The sequence below is a fragment of the Scyliorhinus canicula genome, unplaced genomic scaffold (genome assembly GCF_902713615.1).
Source record: "Scyliorhinus canicula unplaced genomic scaffold, sScyCan1.1, whole genome shotgun sequence".
Lineage (NCBI taxonomy): Eukaryota > Metazoa > Chordata > Chondrichthyes > Carcharhiniformes > Scyliorhinidae > Scyliorhinus > Scyliorhinus canicula.
Genome location: NW_024055744.1, coordinates 569,471 through 588,186, shown reverse-complemented (window position 1 = coordinate 588,186; position 18,716 = coordinate 569,471). Strand labels below are relative to the sequence as shown.

General features: G+C 46.2%; 8 non-coding genes across 8 annotated transcripts; 5 read left to right on the top strand and 3 right to left on the bottom strand.

The window, feature by feature from the left end:
* Nucleotides 1-1,527: 1,527 nt before the first annotated feature.
* trnav-uac lies at nucleotides 1,528-1,600 on the top strand. Its single transcript has one exon. It is a non-coding gene; the product is annotated as a tRNA-Val (tRNA).
* A 496-nt stretch (nucleotides 1,601-2,096) lies between these two features.
* Nucleotides 2,097-2,169, top strand: trnav-aac. The gene has a single exon. It is a non-coding gene; the product is annotated as a tRNA-Val (tRNA).
* Nucleotides 2,170-3,853: 1,684 nt separating this feature from the next.
* On the top strand, nucleotides 3,854-3,926 carry trnav-uac. Its single transcript has one exon. It is a non-coding gene; the product is annotated as a tRNA-Val (tRNA).
* Nucleotides 3,927-4,020: 94 nt separating this feature from the next.
* trnah-aug lies at nucleotides 4,021-4,093 on the top strand. The gene has a single exon. It is a non-coding gene; the product is annotated as a tRNA-His (tRNA).
* A 2,324-nt stretch (nucleotides 4,094-6,417) lies between these two features.
* On the bottom strand, nucleotides 6,418-6,491 carry trnan-guu. Its single transcript has one exon. It is a non-coding gene; the product is annotated as a tRNA-Asn (tRNA).
* Nucleotides 6,492-8,702: 2,211 nt separating this feature from the next.
* trnav-cac lies at nucleotides 8,703-8,775 on the bottom strand. Its single transcript has one exon. It is a non-coding gene; the product is annotated as a tRNA-Val (tRNA).
* Nucleotides 8,776-15,319: 6,544 nt separating this feature from the next.
* Nucleotides 15,320-15,393, bottom strand: trnan-guu. The gene has a single exon. It is a non-coding gene; the product is annotated as a tRNA-Asn (tRNA).
* A 1,089-nt stretch (nucleotides 15,394-16,482) lies between these two features.
* trnap-ugg lies at nucleotides 16,483-16,572 on the top strand. Its single transcript is given in 2 exon segments — nucleotides 16,483-16,518; nucleotides 16,537-16,572. It is a non-coding gene; the product is annotated as a tRNA-Pro (tRNA).
* Nucleotides 16,573-18,716: the final 2,144 nt, after the last annotated feature.

Genomic DNA, 18,716 nt, shown 5'->3' with positions numbered 1-18,716 from the left:
CACTATGGAGGCTGGATTATTGTTTCCTTGCTGAGCCCGAACTGGAACCCTGACTGTTGGGTTTTTGTACGGGACCCGCTATATCTGTAGCAGTGTGGGCTGCAAGGCACAAAGATACAGTGCACTGTCAGACATCAGCGTGTTGCCTATCATTAGGTTGCTAAGCTTCGCAGTTTGATTTAAGGTAGCTGAAACGCGATCGGGGATGTCACGGTGTCTGTAAATGTTCTTTCCCGGAACATGAAGAATGTACTGTGGAGACTTCCCGGGACTCTGACTGTACCAGTACACATACGGGTTAGAAGTGTTGTCTTCAAGTTGCAGGTTAGTGTGACATTACTTTCCTCTTCAATCTTTATTTCAGCATCCGGCTGCTCCACTGTGTCCCAAAATGTGTTGGGTCGAAAGAAAAAGGGAATGTAAATGTTTCTAATCAGTGTTAAGAACTGTGCTGACAGAGGCGATTAGAAGATTAGAATGTGTTAATGGCAGATGACAATGAGGAACAAGGGGCGGATTTCCCAAGAGGGATGCGATTGGCTAGGGGAATGGGGAGGGGGAGACGATGGGAGAGGAAGACATATCAATGGAAGCAATGAAAATAAGTTGATGGAAATAAACATGTGGTGAAGTGGGAAGAGTGATTTCACGGTGCGAAGTTATTGAGCGTACTGTAAAATCCGCAAGGCTGTACCGTGCCTATTCGGAGGCTGGGATGCTCTTCCTCGGCGTTGTGCTGAGCTACATGGGAACATTGCAGCAGGCCAAGATCGGACATGTGGACATGAGAGCAGGACAGTGAGTTCAAATAGCAAGCGACAGGAGAGTGTGCCACCAGTTTGTCGATGGAGCGAAGGTGTTTTGCAAAGTGGTCACCCAGTCGGCATTTAGTCTCTCCAATGCAGAGTAGATGGTATTGGGATCAGCAAATGCAACAGGCCAGATTGAAGGCTGTCAGAAAGTAATGTGTACTCAAAAGGACAGACACAAACGATACTGTAACTGACTTAGAGGAATGCCAGAGACTTAACTGAACCAGCTTTGGGAAAGAAAAAAACGGTTTTCCTGATGGAGAAACAGGAAAATCCAGTGTGGGAATCCAGGCTCAATGTTGATTTAGAAGTACCCCTCCTTTCTTCTAAAACAACGGTATTTAGGCTGCAACATTTTACACACCAAAACACAAAGTGGTCAAATATAAGAAACACATAATTGTCATTTCTTAAACTCAACACAAGCATTGAATAACGAAACAAACATTGTGTAAAGTCGGTTGCTTTTTTCAGTAGGATTTCAGAATGCTGCATTAATAATAGAAAAGAGCATTTCGCCGTTAGAGATTTGCTGAACAAATTCTTCAGTTCAATATAGGTTCTTCTACTGGCTTGTAAGTCTAGACATCTGTTTTAAAGAAACAGACGTGTTCTTGTGAGAAGTGACATGGCCTCTCAGCCGAACCATGCGAAGCTGCAACAAGGCAGGTGACTTAAAGGTGACACAGGTCCGTTGGAGTCTGCGCTGCCAGCGGTTTCTGTAGTGTAGTGGTTATCACATTCGCTTTACACGCGAATGGTCCCCGGTTCGAAACCGGGCAGAGACATCTGGTGTTTTCAGTTTAGTCTGTTGCTAAATGTTACCTCAATCTCGTAACTGGTCTTCATCATCGAGGAATAGCAAAAGTCAATAAATGCTGTGAGCCAGTGGCGCAATGGATAACGCGTCTGACTACGAATCAGGAGATTTCAAATTCGACTCCTGGCTGGCTCGCAGTTCCTAGTTTTGGCGTCCCATTTAGTTCAGTGTGTTGGACAGCTGGTTCCCGATGCAGAGCAAAGTGAGCAGGGCATCAACAATTCTCGTTTCAGCTGTGGTTACTAATGAAAGCCCTGCCCTCTCAATTTAACTTCAAGCAAAACATAACTTATCTCCAGTTCACCAAAGTTCAATATCTGATCCTTTGATAAGTTGAGACATCAGTTTTAAAGAAACGGCTTCTTCCAATAAATTACATGGCCTCTCAGCGGAACCGTTAGAAGCTGCAACAGTACATTGAGGTTCAACATTGCACAGGGCCGCTGATTGTCATACTCCCAGCAGTTTCTGTGGTGTAGTGGTTATCACATTCGCCTAACACGCGAAAGGTCCCCTGTTCGAAACCGGGCAGAAACATCGCGTGCTTCTTGTTTTGTGTGACGAATGTTTGCACAAAATACCTTTCTTCCTCAATCTCGCACGTTCGAGGAACATGAGATTTGGTCTCTCATGAGATATTAAAATTCCTGCAACAAAGTCAGAAATACGGAATATTCAAGACGCCAGGGGAAGAATATCCTTCCCTATTTTGCCACGATTCGGATATTAGCAGTTTGTTCATCCACCACAGAATCTTTTGGGTTTACAGATGCAGATGAACATATTTAATCACCATTTCAAACATGTCTAAATGTACGATAAAAGCAACTTACTGCTTATGCGTCAATGGAAAGAAAAACAGAAAACACAGGACAGTCTCATCAGGTCTGACAGCCCCTGTGGAGAGAGATGGCAAGTGTCGTTTCGAGTCTGGGTGACTCTTTGTCGAAGCTGGACAACTGGATCTTTGGTCAGGTGTAGACTGGCGGAGTGTGTGGGGGAAGGGGAGGGTGGGTGGGGGGAGAGGGGAGCGTGAAGCATTGGGCCTCGACAGACGGCCAGCCATGGGTGGAGAATAACAAAAATGTGTTGGGTCAAAAGAAAAAGGGAATATAAATGTTTCTAATCAGTGATAAGAACTGTGCTGACAGAGGCTATTAGAAGATTAGAATGTGTTAATGGTAGATGAAAATGAGGAAGAAGGGGCGGATTTCCCAAGAGGGATGCGATTGGCTAGGGGAATGAGGAGGGGGAGACAATGGGAGAGGAAGACATATCAATGGAAGCAATGAAAATAAGTTGATGGAAATAAACATGTGGTGAAGTGGGAAGAGTGATTTCACGGTGCGAAGTTGTTGAGCGTACTGTAAAATCCGCAAGGCTGCACCGTGCCTATTCGGAGGTTGGGGTGCTTTTCCTCGGCGTTGTGCTGAGCTACACGGGAACATTGCAGCAGTCCAAGATCGGACATGTGGACATGAGAGCAGGACAGTGAGTTCAAATAGCAAGCGACAGGAGAGTCTGCCACCAGTTTGTCGATGGAGCGAAGGTGTTTTGCAAAGTGGGCACCCAGTCAGCATTTAGTCTCTCCAATGCAGAGTAGATGGCATTGGGATCAGCAAATGCAGCGGGCCAGATTGAAGGATGTCTTATAGTAATGTGTACTCAAAAGGACAGACACAAACGATACTGTAACTGACTTAGAGGAAATGCCAGAGACTTAACTGAACCAGCTTTGGGAAAGAAAAAACGGGTTTCCTGATGGAGAAACAGGAAAAGCCAGTGTGGGAATCCAGGCTCAATGTTGATTTCGAATTACCCCTCCTTTCTTATACATGAACGGTATTTAGGCTGCAGCATTTTACACACCAAAACACAAAGAGGTCAAATATAAGAAACACATAATTGTCAATTCTTAAACTCTAACTCAAGCATTGAATAACGAAACAAATATTGTGTAAAGTCGGTTGCTTTTTTCTGTAGGATTTCAGAATGCTGCATTAATAATAGAAGAGAGCATTTCGCCGTTAGAGATTTGCTGAACAAATTCTTCAGCTCAATATAGGTTCTTCTACTGGCTTGTAAGTTTAGACATCTGTTTTAAAGAAATAGACGTGTTCTTGTGAGAAGTGACATGGCCTCTCAGCCGAACCATGCGAAGCTGCAACAAGGCAGTTGTGTTGAAGGTGACACAGGTCCGTTGGAGTCTGCACTGCCAGCTGTTTCTGTAGTGTAGTGGTTATCATATTAGCTTTACACGCGAATGGTCCCCGGTTCGAAACCGGGCAGAAACATCTGTTGTTTCCAGTTTAGTCTGTCGCTAAATATTACCTCAATCTCGTAACTGGTCTTCATCATCGAGGAATAGCAAAAGCCTGTAACTGCTGTGGGCCAGTGGCGCAATGGATAACGCGTCTGACTATGAATCAGGAGATTCCAGGTTCGACTCCTGGCTGGCTCACAGTTCAAAGATTTGGCGTCCCCTTTAGTTCAGTGGGTTGGACAGCTGGTTCCCGATGCAGAGCAAAGTGAGCAGGGCATCATCAGTTACCGTTTCAGCAGTGGTTACTTATGAAAGCCTTGCCCTCTCAATTTAACTTCAAGCTCAACATAACTTATCTCCAGTTCAGCAAAGTTCAATATCTGATCCTTTGATAAGTTGAGACATCGGTTTTAAAGAAACGGCTTCTTGCAATAAGTTACATGGCCTCTCAGCGGAACAATTAGAAGCTGCAACAGTACATTGAGGTTCAACATTGCACACGGCCACTGATTGCGATGCTCCCAGCAGTTTCTGTAGTGTAGTGGTTATCACATTCGCCTAACACTTCTCTTTTTGTGTGACGAATGTTTGCACAAAATACCTTTCTTCCTCAATCTCGCACGTTCGAGGAACATGAGATTTGGTCTCTCATGAGATATTAAAATTCCTGCAACAAAGTCAGAAATACGGAATATTCAAGACGCCAGGGGAAGAAAAGCCTTCCCTATTTTGCCACGATTCGGATATTAGCAGTTTGTTCATCCACCACAGAATCTTTTGGGTTTACAGATGCAGATGAACATATTTAATCACCATTTCAAACATGTCTAAATGTACGATAAAAGCAACTTACTGCTGATGCGTCAATGGGAAAGAAAAACAGAAAACACAGGACAGTCTCATCAGGTCTGACAGCCTCTGTGGAGAGAGATGGCAAGTGTCGTTTCGAGTCTGGGTGACTCTTTGTCGAAGCTGGACAACTGGATCTTTGGTCAGGTGTAGACTGGCGGAGTGTGTGGGGGAAGTAGGCGGGGCGGGGGCAGTGTGAAGCATTGGGCCTCGACAGACGGCCAGCGATGGGTGGAGAATAACAAAAATGTGTTATTAAGTTGATGTAAATAAACATGTGGTGAAGTGGAAAGAGTGATTTTACGGTGCGAAGTTGTAGTCAATTAATAGGAGTCTGATGTAGGAGTCCTTGTTTTCGAGATGCTCTCGGGATGAGTGTAGGGCCAGGGAAATGGCGTCTGATGTGCACTGGTTCCGACGGTATGCGAATTGAAGTGGGTCAAGGCGTTCCGGGAGTATGGAGGTGATGCGCTTCATGATCAGCCTCTCGAAGCACTTCATTACAACTGACGTCAGGGCCACCGGGTGGTAGTCATTGAGGCATGCTGCCTGGTTCTTCTTTGGTACCGGTATGATGGTGGTCTTCTTGAAGCAGGTGGGGACCTCGGAGTGGAGTAGGGATAGGTTAAAGATGTCTGTGAATACCTCTGCCAGCTGGTATGCGCAGGCTCTGAGTGCACGACCAGGGATCCCATCCGGGCCCGTCGCCTTCCGTGGGTTCACTTTCCGGAAGGCCGATCTGACTTCGGAAACTTGATGGTGGGTATGGGTGAATTATGGGCTGCTGGGGCACTCGACAGCGGATTGTTGGTTACCTGCTCAAACCGAGCATAGAATGCATTAAGTTCATCGGGAAGGGATGCGCTGCTGCCAGAGATACAGTAAGACGTCTTACAACACCAGGTTAAAGTCCAACAGGTTTTTTTCAAACACAAGCTTTCGGAGCGCAGCTCCTTCCTCAGGTGAATCACAAAACAGAATCATTTAACCTGGTGTTGTAAGACTTCTTACTGTGCTCACCCCAGTCCAACGCCGGCATCTCAACATCATGGCCAGAGATACTGCTCGACCCGGCCCGGTTATGTAGATCTTTGGGCTTTTTTTCTGAGGGATTCTTCTCCAGAGACCGCTGAGGTAGGCCCATTGAAGATTTTAAGACAGATGTGGTTGGATTCTCAACTGAAAAGGTAATCAAAGGTTATCCGGGGTAGGTGAAATGTGAATCTGAGGTCACGTTCGCATCTGTCACGAACTTATTGAATGTTGGAGAAGGCTCAAGGGGATGAATAGCCAACTCCTGCTCAACATTCGTCTGTTAGCAGGTCCGTGAGGAGGTGTCACAATCTCCTGAGTTCTTGGGGGAGACAAAGCATCGTTGAGCTGTTGCCCAGCCCGGCGCTATGAAGGATATTACAGCGATAGAGGCAACTCCATGCCGCAGCCGGTGCACGGTAGGTGTTATCAGAACAGGAAAATCGCTTATTGTCACGAGTCGGCTTCAAATGAAGTTACTCTGAAAATCCCCTAGTCGTCACATTCCGGCGCCTGTTCGGGAAGGCTGTTACTGGAATCGAACCGTGCTGCTGGCCTGCTTGGTCTGCTTTCAAAGCCAGCGATTTAGCCCTGTCCTCAACACCGGTAAAAACATATCATCCATGAGTGGAACAACAATTCGTCTCTGGGTGGGATCGAACCACCAACCTTTCGGTTAACAGCCGAACGCGCTACCCGATTGCGCCACGGAGACGACAACAGGATCACAAATCTGTGCATTTCAACAGTGACGGCCAATCCTCTGATTGCCAGGGACCGAATGAGAATGCTGGCAATATTGGTCCCCTGAGGCAGTGCGGAAAATATCTGGAAGGAGCGTCACATGGTCCCGCGGGCATGGACATTTGTGAGACGTGGAATCATCACAGGCCCGTGGATTTTACAGAACTCACTTGGACAGCACCACACTTTCGTTGAAACACGTCCCTTATCTGGGAACCTCCATAACAGAAAGCAGGAAGTGTCAACATAGATTTGATGTATTTTCGATCAGAAAGTCGATGTTCCGCTGAAGACTACTGGGGGCTCAGACTCATTGGCATAAGGTCGACCTAAGTTAACGGTCTCGGAAGATTTTATTATCCCCACATCTGAGAACTTTCATTACTGCTGCTCGGAAGTGGATATTCCAAGCTTAAATTTACTGTGCATCGCGACATGCTGATTAATCTCACGAATCCGAAACGGCTCCTCTATTGACCTATACAAGGACAGAGACGGCAATGCAATTGTGGAGAAATAGACCTGAGTATTTTTCTGAATCCAGATCAAACCATCCAAGGTACAAGGGCAGGAACGCAAATTTACTGGAATTGAAAAAACTCTCTGAGGCTTTCGTACGTGGTTGTAGCTGCTTTGTGACACTGTGCTCATTGCACAGTAATAGACCGCCCCGTTCTCCACACTGAGCGCGTTTATATTGAGGTAACCATTCTTTTAGACTTGTTGGCAGCCGCCAGGTATCGTCCTGAGATCTCCTCTTTCTTCATCGTCAATATGTTAATGATGACCAATCTCGGCGGCTGTGCCGGCTTTTGCTGATACCATAGCATGTGGTACATCGTCCGGTCTGTATATTCGCAATCTAACTGCACTGAACCCCCTTCTGATTTCTAACCTGTCCCGGTTTTAATGAAAGGTGATGGTGAAAGTCGAACTTTGTTGTCCTGTCGACAAATGCCGCCTGACTACCTGAGTTGTTGCAGTACTTTTGGCGTTCTCCGCAGATGTTAGATTGATTTTCGATGGCAATGACATAATGCTTTGGCGCTTTCCGCGGGGCTCGTTGGTCTAGGGGTATGAGTCTCGCTTCGGGTGTGTCGCTGTCGGAATTTGCAAGAGGTCCCGGGTTCAAATCCCGGACGAGCCCTTCGATTAGTTTTTCTGTTGGTCAACCCACATGTATTTTTCATTTCTTTGCGGCGTCGACGGCGGGATTCATTCACATTGGGTTTGCTTTGAGAAGCTGAGCTCAAACTGCAGGGAACCAATACATTCCCGAGAAGCTTGTCTATGTGTGGGCATTCACATTTCTATTGACTAATTCTGGTGGACACAGACAGCTCTCTGTCCCTTTCATTTTATCAGTTCAACAACTTCAGACTGTGAACTCTCACTTCCCCCTCCACTACATGATTTTTCCATCAACTTCCCATTCCTTCCATTGATATGTTTTACCCTCAGCATTACCCCCCTCCCCCAAGCCCATACCATCCTACTTGATCAATCAGATCCCTGTTTGTAGTCGTTCTCTGACACACCTTTGTTCTGCCATTAACACATTCTGACCGCTTGATGCGCCAATCAGCACCTTTCATAGCCTTGATTAGCCTCATTTACATTCCCTTTTTCTTTCTGCCCGAGACAGTTTCGTCATTTCCCACCTATTGCTGCCCTCTATCGAGGCCCAATAGAGCACTCCACCACCCCCACCCACAATCGTCTGAATCTCCAATTCCAGTTCTCCAGCTTTGACAAAGAGTCCACTTGACTGGAAACGACAGCTGCCATTTCGCTCCCCAGAGGCTAGCAGACCTGCTGAGATTGTCCAGTATTTTCTGTTTTTGTTTCCGTTTGAAGCATCCGCAGTAAGTTGCATTTGTCATACATTTGGACATGTTTGAGATGGTGATTAAATATGTTCATTTGTAAATCGCTGAAACTCTGTTGTGGATGAACTAGCTGCTAATATCCGAGGTGTGCGAGATATGAAAATTCTTCACCTCTCATTGCCTGCCGCAAATTCAGTGCTTGGGCCTGAATGTTCAATTCAGTGTAGTGGCTTCTGTGAGGGTAAATTTCATAGTCCTGGAACACACGAGATTCCGGCAACGTTCAGGAAACAGAATTATTTTGTACCCAATGATTGGGCAAACTTTTCTCACACGAAACCCTAAATGTGCGATGTTTCTGCCCGGTTTCGAACCGGGGACTTTTCGCGTGTGAGGCGAATGTGATAACCACTACACTACAGAAACCGCTGGCAATCAATGGACGTGCGGAATGTACAACCTCACTGTGTTGCTGCAGATTCTGATGGTCTGTTTCAGAGCCCAGGTCCCTTGTTGCAAGCGACAGCTGTTTCTTAAATTAACAGATGTCTCAACATATAAAGCCTTGAGATGTAAAATTATATCGACATTAACATAAGTTATATTTTGCTGAATGTCGGTCTTAAATTTGTGCTCTTTGGTCTCGAGGTCTGGTTCTCGTTTATGGATTTTCAATCAATGCCTATGGGAGTGGTCGTGGGTTTAAATCCAGGACAGGCTCTTTACTCCAGGTCAGAGATTACGAATTGTTTGCGATGGTGACGGCGGATTGATTTACATTGGCCCACTCTGAAAAAGATTTCTCAGGACTCGGAATGTTTACGTCGTTTCTCTCCCCACAGATGATGCTCTAGAGAGAGAGACAGTGTCTGAGCTGGAGTGCGTTTGGATAAAATTGATGCTCCAGATCTGTGTTAACCACAGGGACGTGACCCATCTAATCCACAGAGCCAAAGTGGAGAATTGAACTGACTGGGGAGCTGGATCTTAACGCTGACCTCCCGGACCTCGGCGTCGTGAAATGTTCCAAAGAAGCTCAACAGACACTCGAGGAACAGCAGCGCATCTTTCCACTGGGCTCAATACAGCTTTCACACTCAGTGTGTGTTCAGTAGTTTCACACTGTAAATGCTGCACCCATTTTGTGTGTCCTTCCATCGCAGATTTGGGTTTCAATCTTGTTTCCACTTGTTCTTTGTGTCCGGGCGGTAGTTGTTGATCAATCTGCCATCGATAGCTCCTCCAGACACACCTTTTGTTTCTTTGTTTCTTTCATTGCGGTAACAGAGAGCTGGCACAGATACGGCGGACGGAATGGCCTCATACTGTGGTTTCATTCTTCTCTGATTTGATGCTAACCTAACTCTGTGGCCAGGCACCCAAGGCCTCTTCTCATTTAATCTCTCCTGACTTGCCCCCTATTTGAGCCCTTTCCTGTTGTTCTGTTTCCTCCCCCGGTAATTAACTTGGTTAAGACGTACCACATTTCTAACCTGTCTCGGTTTTAATGAAAGGTGATGGTGAAAGACGAACTTTGTTGTCCTGTCGACAAATGCCGCCTGACTCCCTGAGATGTTGCAGTATTTTGGCGTTCTCCGCAGATGTTTGATTGATTTTCGATGGCAATGACTGTATGGTTTGGCTCTTTTCGCGGGGCTCGTTGGTCTAGGGGTATGATTCTCGCTTTGGGTGTCTCGCTGTCGGAATTTGCGAGAGGTCCAGCAGGCCGTATCCTTCAATGGTGCGGCGATCCCAATGTCGCAGCCGGCTCACGGTACTTGTTATCACAACATTATCACATCTTGCTTTATTGCAGCAGAGAAATGCATTCCTCTGATTGCCAGCGACACGCCAGTGAAAGACAAGGCCAGTAAAATTGGGCAGCCAATACCTGGACATAAATATGTACGTAGAAATCCTGGAAGTTTGTCACTCGCGGAATTATTATAGTGCCAGGAATGTTATAGCACTCAGAATCACAGATGCACAGAACCAAGCAATTCAGATGAGGCCTTCCGGTCAATCGAGTCTGCACCAACATGTGAAAAATACAGGACTAACTACAGGACCTCATTTGTCAGCACGTGTTCCATAGCCTTGAATATGAAGACGTGCTATGTGTTCAGCCAGGTACTATTTAATGGATGTGAAGCACACTGCCTCTACCACCCTCCCACGTAGTTTACTCCAGACAGTCACCATCTTCTGGCTAAATTAGATTTTCCTCAAATTCACCATAACCTCCTGCCCCTCACCTTGAACTTGTGTCTCCCCATAACTGACCCTTCAACTAAGGGGAACAACTGCTCCCTATCCACCCTGCCATGCCCCTCATAATCTTGTACACCCAAAACTATGCAACGTCTCTTCATAACATAAATGGGCGAAGTCTGTCCCTGATCTGCGTGGGAATCGAACAGAAGACAAGTCGTGTCAACAGAAATTTCAGGTATTCTCGATCGAAAAATTCATTTCTATTAAAGTCTAAACCTGGCACAATGTGCTTCCCATGTCCCAACTGATAGTAATTCTCATGTTGCTCGGCGGTTATTATACATTAAGCGTACATTGTCGTAATAATAATCTTCACTAGTGTCATAAGTAGGCTTACATTAACACTGCAATGAAGTTACTGTGAAAATTCCCGAGTCACCACACTCCGGCCCCTGTTCAGGTACACAGACGGAGAATTCAGAATGTCCAATTCACCCAACAGCACGTCTTTTCGGGACTTGAGGGAGGAAACCGGAGCACCTGGAGGAAACCCACGTAGACACGGGGAGGACGTGCAGACTCCGCACAGATAGAGAACCAAGCCGGGAATCGAACGCGGGTCCTAGGAGCATGAGGCAGCAGAGCAAACCACTGAGCCACAGTGCCACCCATTAAGTACCTTGTACATTTTGTACCGCAGCTCGTATTGATCCATTATGCTTTTCGTTAAAAGAACAGGTGACAAGGAGTCTTTGTCCTTGGACTTTCTGCAAGAGCAGGCCATGATTTTCGTCCATCTCCTCAGTTGACTGCCACCCTCTGCCGGTAGGTTGATATTCTGGTTTTAAAGTTACAATACAATTTGCGGTATGATGGACCATAATAAGACCATAAGACTATTAGACATAGGAGCAGAATTAGGTCACTTGGACCATCGAGTCCGCTCTGCCATTCAATCATGGCTGATATTTTCAACCATAGCTCTCAAGATTTCCCAAACTATTCCTCTCTTGATCTACACAAGGACAGAGACATGTCCGGTAAATAGACATGATTGCTTGCCTGTGCCTGGGATCAATTCCTTCTCGGAAAGGAACCTCAGTGATGCTGTAAACACTCACTCAGCGTTGTGTACGGGGCTTTAGGTTTTCTCGAACGCTGTTTCTCAGTGCGCAGTAATAGACCTCCCCATCCTCCACATCGAATGCGCTTATACTGAGGTAACCGTTCTGTTTAGATTTGTCAGCAAACGCCAGATATCGTCCTGAACCCACATCTTTCTTCATTGCTGACTTGTTGGTGATAATCCATCTCGGTGGCTGTGCCGGTTTCTCCTGATATCATTGCATTTTGTACATGTTGGGGCCTTTATATTGGCAATTTAACTTCACCGAAGCCCCTTCTGAGACTGTTATTGTCACTGGTGACTGAGCTACTGGATTGAACATTGCCGGCCTGCGAAAGCGAAGGAATGAAATGAACAGATTGTTGTTCCTTTATAAAGTTTAAGTTTGTTCAATTAAGAGGTGCTTTTTAGCGTGGCTAGTCCACTGAGCCTGTACATCTAGGTTGTGGGAGTGAGAATGTTCAAACACCACACGGACAGTGATCTGGGACCGGGATCGAACCCGTGTCCTCAGTGCAATGAGGCAGCAGTGCCAACCATTGCGCCACCGTGCCGCCCTGAGTTTAAACAGATTTGATACAAATTTGCTTGTATCTGCGGCATTTTCTGGGACCTCTGATGCAGGCACTTCATAGACATTCCCGATCGTTAATTATACTCTAGCCGATGTGTATTAATATGCTAATCTGGTTTAATTAGCACTATAACTACTTACTGTGCCAAAGCCGCCAGTATTATCACTAACATGTCTGACTGAATCTCTCCCAGTGAACTGAACTGGACTGAGTCAGGGATTGTGTAGGAGAGAGGGAACTTAGTGCAGTGCAGGGAGTGGGTCAATTGTGACATCACTCGCCTCCCATCCTATCGGCTTGGCCGACACCATTAGGTGAGTTTCTGACGCCCGTGCTTGAATTTGGCGCCCTCTGCTGCCGGATTCGGTTTACTCCGTGTTAGAATTCGGCTGTTGAGTGGATTCAGTGTTGACTGCAATGCATATCAGGGCGGGAAACCTAGACAGAAATCTAAATTTCAGCTGTGTATACACTATCTTTGTCACTATAGGTGTTTCTAATAAAAAAACGATGCTTAATCTGTGCCAATCATCCCTGGAGTTCTCGGTTCACACCTTAGGACGAAGTCGAAAGAATGCCAAGACTTTGGTGGACATGCGGAGGTTAGAACTCAGAATAATAGCAGGGTTCAACAGACTAGTTTTCTTTATTTTGGTTCTGACGAAGAAGGTACAAAAGGGGAACTGCTCTGAACATCGCTTTTTTCAGAGACCAGATTATCTGGAATTATTTTCATTAGCTGAAGGTTAAATGTCCTATAAAGAAGATAGGTGAACGATATTTCATGCTGCAAGTGTTTGCGAGACAATGAAACTTCTTTGAATGGATCAGCACCGAGGCAGGGGCGGGATTTGAACCCGCGATTTTGGTTTACGAAACCAACGCCTTTCCTCTTGGCCACCGCACCTTATGAAAGCAAGTGAGGTTGATTGCACTGTGAGTTGTTATCATTTGGAGTCTGGCGCAACAATTAATGAGAGAAGAAGAATCAATAGAACATTTCAAAAAGCATTGTCAGAACTTGAGAACGGAAAACCCCGCGGGATTTAAATGCAGGGTAAAAAGGGCAATAGAAAAAGTTATTTCAAATAGGCGCAGGTAGCGTCAGTTCAATCTGCCCCACCCCTCCGACACTATATTGTTCTCAGTGAGTTGAGCAGGTGCAGGATGGTCACGGGATGCTGGGTGCTCAACTGTCGCTATTTCCGCCCCATCACTTGTGACTGCAGCTGATAACCGCCGCACAATTTTCAGCTTTGAGTCTGCGGTGCACCGGTCACAGTTTCCGTGTGATGACCTCGCTCCAACACCATTGGGATATTCTAGACATTGCTGCCGCTGCTCGATTCCTGTCATTGGTTGGATCAGCAATGCAGTGGGACCTGAATCTGGATTGCTGCTCTGACAGATAATTGCCTGCCCTGAAGAGCGATTGATTCAGGAACGATCGCGGGGAACTGCCTCGTCACCCTCTTCGTTATGATCTCGCTACTCAGTATTTCCTTCAATGCAAAACCCCCATTCTCCCCTTACTGAGTAACCAGATATTATTGTTAATTAAATAATAATGAGTATGGTGCAGGTGACCGTGACGTTGGTCAATATGAGGCTGATTCTGAATTTTGAGATTATTATTGTTTTCTGTTCGTTTCTATCAGACTGGAGCCACCAAGACCCAGTGGAACATCTGGACGCTGAAATGAGGGTTGAAGAGGATACTGACGCCACACAGCAGTACAATCGGTACTGACGATCCTGATACACAGTCAGCATCCGGGCAGCCTGCACGGTTCATATTCCGTCTGATAGGAGAGAATCTGCGTAGCAGCAAATGTAGAAGTGATCGCAATATGACACATATATAGAGAAATACCAGCACAAAAATATAGAGATCCCTATATGTGTCTGTGCCGTCAATCACATTATAGCAGAAAGGCAGTGGGTCCCAGAAACAAACCGACACCAAGAGGGGTAGGGGTATATGTTTGTGTGTGTGTGGTGGGGGGGGGGGGGGGGGGGGGTGATATTCATCTCTCAAGGTGGATGCGAGAGGGCGGTCAGAAAGACCAACGCCATTTATTATTATGTGAAAATGGAGCAAGACGGGTTATTGGATTGGATTTGTTTATTACCGAGGTACAGTGAAAAGTATTTTTCTGCAAGCAGCTCAACAGATCATTCAGTACATGGAAGAAAAGGGAATTAAACAAATTTCAAGAAAATACATGGGACTACATAATAGGGCAACACAAGATATACAATGTAACTACATATGCATTGGCATCGGTTGAAGCACACAGGGTGTAGTGTTAATGAGGTCAGTCAATAAGAGAGTCATTTAGGAGTCTGGCGACAGTGGGGAAACTGCTAACCATCTCCACCTCGTCCACGTTGATGCTGATAGGGGTGTGTACAGTACTTTGCTTCCTGAAGTTGATGACCAGCTCTTTAGTTTTGCTGGCATTGAGGGAGAGATTGTTGTCGGTACACCACTCCACTAGGTTCTCTATCTCCCTCCTGTATTCGGACTCGTCGTTATGCAAGATCCGGCCCACTCTGGTCGTATCGTCAGCCAACTTGTAGATGGAGTTGGAACCAAGTTTTGCCACGCAGTCGTGTGTGTGCAGAGAGTAGAGTAGGGGGCTAAGTACGCAGCCTTGCGGGGCAACAGTTTTGAGGACTATTGTGGAGGAGGTGTTGGTGTTCATTCTTACTGACTGTGGTCTGTTGGTCAGAAAGTCAAGGATCCAGTTGCAGAGTGGGGGTGCCAAGTCCTAGGTTTTGGAGCTTTGATATGAGCTTGGCTGGGATTATGGTGTTGAAGGCGGAGCTGTAGTCAATAAATAGGAGTCCTTGTTTTCGAGATGCTCTCGGGATGAGCATCGGGCCAGGGAAATGGTGTCTGATGTGGACCGGTTGCGACGGTATGCGAATTGAAGTGGGTCAAGGCATTCCGGGAGTATGGAGGTGATGCGCTTAATGATCTGACCTGCTTGCAAAGCCAGCAATTGAGCCCTGTCCTAAACAGATATCATCCAGGAGTGGAACAACAATTCATCTCTGGGTGGGATCGAACCACCAACCTGTCGGTTAACAGCCGAACGCGCTAACCGATTGCGCCACGGAGACGACTACAGGATCACAACTCTGTGCATTTCAACAGTGACGGCCAATCCTCTGATTGCCAAGGACCGAATGAGAATGCTGGCAATATTGGTCCCCTGAGGCAGTGCGGAAAATATCTGGAAGGCGCGTACACGTGGTCCCGCGGGCATGGACATTTGTGAGACGTGGAATCATCACAGGCCCGTGGATTTTACAGAACTCACTTGGACAGCACCACACTTTCGTTGAAACACGTCCCTTATCTGGGAACCTCCATAACAGAAAGCAGGAAATGTCAACATAGATTTGATGTATTTTCGATCAGAAAGTCGATGTTCCGCTGAAGACTACTGGGGGCTCAGACTCATTGGCATAAGGTCGACCTAAGTTAACGGTCCTGGAAGATTTTATTAGCCCCACATCTGAGAACTTTCATTACTGCTGCTCGGAAGTGGATATTCCAATCTTAAATTTACTGTGCATCGCGACATGCTGATTAATCTCACGAATCCGACACGGCTCCTCTATTGACCAATACAAGGACAGAGACGGCAATGCAATTGTGGAGAAATAGACCTGAGTATTTTTCTGAATCCAGATCAAACCATCAACCGGTACAAGGGCAGGAACGCAAATTTGCTGGAATTGAAAATACTCTCTGAGGCTTTCGTACGTGGTTGCAGCTGCTTTGTGACACTGTGCTCATTGCACAGTAATAGACCGCCCCGTCCTCCACACTGAGCGCGTTTATATTGAGGTAACCATTCTTTTTAGACTTGTTGGCAGCCGCCAGATATCGTCCTGAGATCTCCTCTTTCTTCATCGTCAATATGTTCATGATGACCAATCTCGGCGGCTGTGCCGGGTTTTGCTGATACCATAGCATGTGGTACATCGTCCGGTCTGTATATTCGCAATCTAACTGCACTGAACCCCCTTCTGATTTCTAACCTGTCCCGGTTTTAATGAAAGGTGATGGTGAAAGACGAACTTTGTTGTCCTGTCGACAAATGCCGCCTGACTACCTGAGATGGTGCAGTACTTTTGGCGTTCTCCGTAGATGTTAGATTGATTTTCGATGGCAATGACAGTATGGTTTGGCTCTTTTCGCGGGGCTCGTTGGTCTAGGGGTATGATTCTCGCTTTGGGTGTATCGCTGTCGGAATTTGCGAGAGGTCCCGGGTTCAAATCCCGGACGAGCCCTTCGATGAGGTTTTCCGTTGGTCAAGCCGCATGTTTTCTTCATTTCTTTGCGGCGGAGACAGCGGGATTCATTCACATTGTGTTTGCTTTGAGAAGCTGAGCTCAAACTGCATGGAACCAATACGTTCCCGAGAAGCTTGTCTATGTGTGGGCATTCACATTTCTATTGACTAATTCTGGTGGACTCAGACAGCTCTTTGTCCCTTTCATTTCATCAGTTCACCAACTTCAGACTGAACTCTTACTTCCCCCCTCCCCCCCACCACATGTTTTTTCCATCAACTTATCATTCCTTACATTGATATGTTTTACCCAAAGCATTGCCCCCCTCCCCCCAGCCCATACCATCCTACTTCAGCAATCTGATCCCTGTTTGTAATTGTTCTCTGACGCACTGCTTACCTTTGTTCTGCCATTAACACATTCTGACCGCTTGATGCGCCATCAGCACCTTTCATAGCCTTGATTAGCCTCATTTACATTCCCTTTTTCTTTCTGCCCGAGACATTTTCGTCATTTCCCACCTATTGCTAGCCCTCTATTGAGGCCCAATACAGCACTCCACCACCCCCACCCCCCACCCACAATCGTCTGAATCTCCAGTTCCAGTTCTCCAGCTTTGACATTGAGTCCACTTGACTGGAAACGACAGCTGCCATTTCGCTCCCCAGAGGCTGTCAGACCTGCTGAGATTATCCAGTATTTTCTGTTTTTGTTTCCGTTTGAAGCATCCGCAGTAAGTTGCATTTGTCACACATTTAGACATGTTTGAGATGGTGATTAAATATGTTCATTTGTAAATCGCTGAAACTCTGTTGTGGATGAACTAGCAGCTAATATCCGAGGTGTGCCAAGATATGAAAATTCTTCACCTCTCATTGCCTGCCGAAAATTCAGTGCTTGGGCCTTAATGTTCAATTCAGTGTCGTGGCTCGTGTGAGACGAAATTTCATAGTCCTGGAACACACGAGATTCCGGCAACATTCAGGAAATAGAATTAATTTGTGCCCAATAATTGTGCAAACTTTTCTCACACGAAATGCTAAATGTTCGATGTTTCTGCTCGGTTTCGAACCGGGTACCTGTGATGCGAATGTGATAACCACTACACTACAGAAACCGCTGGCAATCAATGGACGTGCGGAATATACAACCTCACTGTGTTGCTGCAGATTCTGATGGTCTGTTTGAGAGGCCAGGTGCCTTGTTGCAAACGACAGCTGTTTCTTAAATTAACAGATGTCTCAACATATAAAGCCGTGAGATGTAGAAATTATATCGAAATTAACATAAGTTATATTTTGCTGAATGTCGGTCTTAAATTTGTGCACTTTGGTCTCGAGGTCTGGTTCTCGTTTAAGGATTTTCAATCAATGCCTATGGGAGTGGTCGTGGGTTTAAATCCAGGACAGGCTCTTTACTCCAGGTCAGAGATTACGAATTGTTTGCGATGCTGGCGGCGGGGTTGATTTACATTGGCCCACTCTGAAAAAGATTTCTCAGGACTCGGAATGTTTACGTCGTTTCTCTCCCCACAGATGATGCTCGAGAGAGAGAGAGAGAGAGAGAGAGAGAGAGAGAGAGAGAGAGAGTGTCTGAGCTGGAGTGCGTTTGGATAAAATTGATGCTCCAGATCTGTGTTAACCACAGGGACGTGACCCATCTAATCCACAGAGCCAAAGTGGAGAATTGAACTGACTGGGGAGCTGGATCTTAACGCTGACCTCCCGGACCTCGGCGTCGTGAAATGTTCCAAAGAAGCTCAACAGCCACTCGAGGAACAGCAGCGCATCTTTCCACTGTGCTCAATACAGCTTTCACACTCAGTGTGTGTTCAGCAGTTTCACACTGTAAATGCTGCACCCATTTTGTGTGTCCTTCCATTGCAGATTTGGGATTCAATCTTGTTTCCACTTGTTCTTTGTGTCCGGGCGGTAGTTGTTGATCAATATGCCATCGATAGCTCCTCCAGACATATCTTTTGTTTCTTTGTTTCTTCCATTGCGCTAACAGAGAGCTGGCACAGACACGGCGGCCGGAATGGCCTTATACTGTGGTGTCATTATTCTCTGATTAGATGCCATCCTAACTCTGTGGCCAGGGTCCCAAGGCCTCTTCTTATTTAATCTCTCCTGACTTGCCCC